At 44.2% G+C, this 4,109-nt stretch overlaps 1 pseudogene; it reads left to right on the forward strand.

Annotated features, from left to right (window-relative positions):
* The first annotated feature begins 482 nt into the window (after nucleotides 1-482).
* LOC129458167 (peptidyl-prolyl cis-trans isomerase A-like) lies at nucleotides 483-1,225 on the forward strand (annotated as a pseudogene).
* Nucleotides 1,226-4,109: the final 2,884 nt, after the last annotated feature.

Raw genomic sequence — 4,109 nt, forward strand, 5'->3', positions numbered from 1 at the left:
TTTTGTAAACAAGTGTCCTTTTTGCAGTCTACTTAATACCATGTTTTCCCAATTTTGTGCTTTTCATAGGTGATTTCTCTGTTTAAAATGGCCCTAAGCATAGTGCTGAAGTGCTATCTAATGTCCCAAAGTGCAAGAAGGCTGGGATGCACCTCATGGAGAAAATGTGTGTGTTAGAGAAGCTTCATTCAGGCATGATAACGTTATAGTGCTGTTAGCTGTGAGTTCAATGTTAATGAATCAGCAATGTACATTAAATAAGGCATCTTTAAACAGAAACATGCGTGAAACAAGGTTATGCCTTGATGGACTGACAAAAATGCTGTGAACAGAGGCTCATAGGAACCTTATCCTATATTTTCATTTAGGAGCAATGGTTTAATATTCATTAATTCAGTGTTCGCAGCAACTTTATAGAATAGAACCACTGTGAATAATGAGAACTGAGTGTATTTTAGAAACACTCTGTCTTGGCTTTGCAGACGCCGCCACTGAGGAAAACCGTGCACTACTAGCCATGGTCAACCCCACTGTGTTCTTCGACATTGCCGTCGATGGCGAGCCCTTGGGCCGCGTCTCCCTTGAGCAGTTTGCAGACAAGGTCCCAAAGACAGCAGAAAATTTTTGTGCTCTGAGCACTGGAGAGAAAGGATTTGGTTATAAGGGTTCCTGCTTTCACAGAATTATTCCAGCGTTTATGTGTCAGGGTGGTGACTTCACATGCCATAATGGCACTGGTGGCAAGTCCATCTATGGGGAGAAATTTGAAGACGAGAACTTCATCCTAAAGCATACAGGTCCTGGCATCTTGTCCATGGCAAATGCTGGACCCAACACTCCCAGTTTTTCATCTGCACTGCCAAGACTGAGTGGTTGGATGGCAAGCATGTGGTCTTTGGCAAAGTGAAAGAAGGCATGAATATTGTGGAGGCCATGGAGCGCTTTGGGTCCAGGAATGGCAAGACCAGCAAGAAGATCACCATTGCTGACTGTGGACAACTCGAATAAGTTTGACTTGTGTTTTATCTTAACCACCAGACCATTCCTTCTGTAGCTCAGGAGAGCACCCCTCTACCCCATTTGCTCTGCAGTATCCTAGAATCTCTGTGCTCTCGCTGCAGTTCCCTTTGGGTTCCATGTTTTCCTTGTTCCCTCCCATGCCTAGCTGGATTGCAGAGTTAAGTTTATGATTATGAAATAAAAACTAAATAACAAAAAAAAGAAACACTCTGTCTTAGTCTGTTCAGGCTACAATGGCAAGATGCCTTAGACTGTATACTTTATAAACAATAGGAATGTATTTTTCACATTTCTGGGGCTAGGAAGTTTAACATCAAGATACCAGAAGATCTGGTGTCTGATGAAGGCCTGTTCGTCACAGATGGTGTCTTCTCACTGTCACATGGTAGAAGGGCAAAAGGTCTCCCTCAAGCTTCTTTTACAGGAACGCTAATCCCATGCATGAGGGCAAATCCCTCATGACCTAATCACATCCTAAGGTCCCTACTCTTAATACTGTCACACTGGGAATTAAATTTCAACCTGAATTTTAGGAAGACAAAGATTTAGGCCACAGCAGGTCCTTTTGGTGGAGTTGTGGTCAATGGGTTGAAGGGTTTCTGACTTGCTGTCATTGAATTCAGTAAGACTATCCTAGCAGTTCATCTGAAAAGATGAGGGCTTACACCAAAGTAGTAGCAGTGAGGATCAATTCATGCATTTATTCATTCATGCAACAACTATTGCTTGAACACCTATAACATGGCAGGGCACTATGCTAGATATGGGAGGTATTTCAGAGCATAAGGCAGATAAAGTCCTTTTATCGTGGAGTTTTTTATTGAGTGGGATGAAGAGGAGAGGTCAGATGGACCCATATTATGGATGGGGAACCAACAGTGACTGATTAAAGTGGAAGAGAGAGAAGAAGTCAAAGGTAAGCCCAGATTCTGTGTCAGGCAGCAGGGTGAATGTGCTAATTCTCCCAAAGAGAAGGAACATAACAGGAGAAATAGTCTTCAAAGAAGACAGTGAAGAAGTCAGTGTGATACATGTTAATTTGGAGGCCATGGGGGAATTGCCAATCAGAAGTCCAGTGGCAGGTAAACCTATGAAATCAAGAAAACCAGGTAAACCCAGCAATCAAGAAGCAGTCACTACCCCTCTATTCCTCACCCTTTCCAAGATGAGCTCCAGGCAAGATTGTGACATCGAGGACCACCTCTCAGCAGTTCCTTCAATCTTGGAGCCTGCCCTTTGGGTAAAGTCCCCTGTCATTCATCATGGTCCTCAGTCCATTTGTCTCTATCATATGCCCACCCTTCTTGCAAGAGGCCTCATTTCCAGCTCCTTTGGGTCCCAGCTCCTTCCTCATCTTACACATCCTCAGCCAACTTCCTTTATCCCTTCAGTATCTAGGCAGGTTCTTTTTCCCATAGTGCAGCCATTCACCCACCAGGTAGCCAACCATGTTATAAAAACAGGCCTGAAGAGGAGCAGAAGTTCTAGACAATTGCCTGAGTCCCCAGTAAGTTTACTCCTGTTCTGTGCATCCCATACGCCGATCTCTCTAGCTGGCTCATACACCAGCTTCCACACAATTTCTGGCTTCCTTGGCTGCCCTTACTTTGCACCTGTATTAGTCCATTTTCACACTGCTATGAAGAACTACATGAGACGGGAACTTATAAAGAAAAGAGGTTTAATTGACTCACAGCACCACATGGTTGGGGAGGCCTCAGGAAACTTACAATCAAAGGAGAAACAAGGCACATCTTTCATGGAGGCAGGAGAGAGACACAGTGAGGGGGGAAGTGCCACACTTTTAAACCATCGGATCTTGTAAGAACTCATTATCACGAGAACAGCATGGTGGAAATCCACCCCTATGATCCAATCACCTTCTACCAGGTCCCTCCCCTGACACGTGGGGATGGGGACTATAATTTGACATGAGATTTGGGTGGGGACACAGAGCCAAACTATATCAGCACCCCACTCATGTCCCTACTTTTGCAGGGCCTCCTTGCCTCGGGGAAGAAGCTCCCTGTTCAATATCTGGCCTGTGGAACCCACCGGCCAGGTCAGTGCCTGAGCCTGCCAGAGGAGGACTGCAGAGACTCTGCTTCTAGTGTCAGTCAATCTTTCAAACCAGTGCTCTTGGGGACATAGGTGGTTATGGGGAATTGAATCATTGTTTTTATACATGCCTCATTTCCCCCACCAGTTTTAAGCTGCTTGGTGGCATGGGGCATGCTTTACTCATCATCAAATCACCCTCAGCATCCGGCACAGTAAACAGCACATAGCAGGTATTGGGAAAAATTTGTAAAGTCAAGCCCAAAGGTGGGGATTTTAAGGCAGAAGGTGATCTTTTGGCAGTGGAGTGGTAAGAGGATGCTTTGATGACAAGCAGGGCTTTTTATATCCTTTAAATTGTCCCCTCCAGGCTGCTACCCTTTTCGCCATCTATGTGGCAGTTCTGGATTAAGTTCCACCAAGCAGGACCCTTGATGTCTTGTTCTCTGCTGCATCCCCAGGCCCAGATGAAAACCTGGCCATAGCAGGCACACACCAATTCCTTGTTGAGTCAATTATCCCTCTATTTTGCTCTGCAACTCTCCCAGGTGTGATAAGAGATACAAAGAGTATTAAAAGTCAGTCTCACACTCACCAAACTCCTGATCCAGAATGTGAATGGCCCCATTTAGGAGATGAAGCCTCTGACCTTAAAATTTTATTTGGCAGAAACCAAGATATAGCTACAAACTCAGCTTTACAGTTCATGCACTAAAGTATTCTTGCTTTTGCAGCATAGGACTTCAGCCTCCGATTATTAGGTAATTGCCATAGATGATCAGTTTTCTGCTGAAGGCACCTGCTTAGTGTCTTTTACTCTTCATCACTCTGCATTAGTGAATTTAATCCTATCCTCTGTGCACAACTTTTGTGTGCTCTTAAAATCAGCTTTAACATTAAGCAAATCTGTGTCTACTTTAAAAGATTGGAAATGGAAAAAAAGATAAATTTTTGCCAAATCCTTCAAAAAACGTTCGTTTGGGGTCTTCTGCCTCTGACCATAATAGACTCACTGATATCAGAGTTGCTCT

This window comes from Symphalangus syndactylus, chromosome 19, assembly GCF_028878055.3.
Source record: "Symphalangus syndactylus isolate Jambi chromosome 19, NHGRI_mSymSyn1-v2.1_pri, whole genome shotgun sequence".
Classification (NCBI taxonomy): domain Eukaryota; kingdom Metazoa; phylum Chordata; class Mammalia; order Primates; family Hylobatidae; genus Symphalangus; species Symphalangus syndactylus.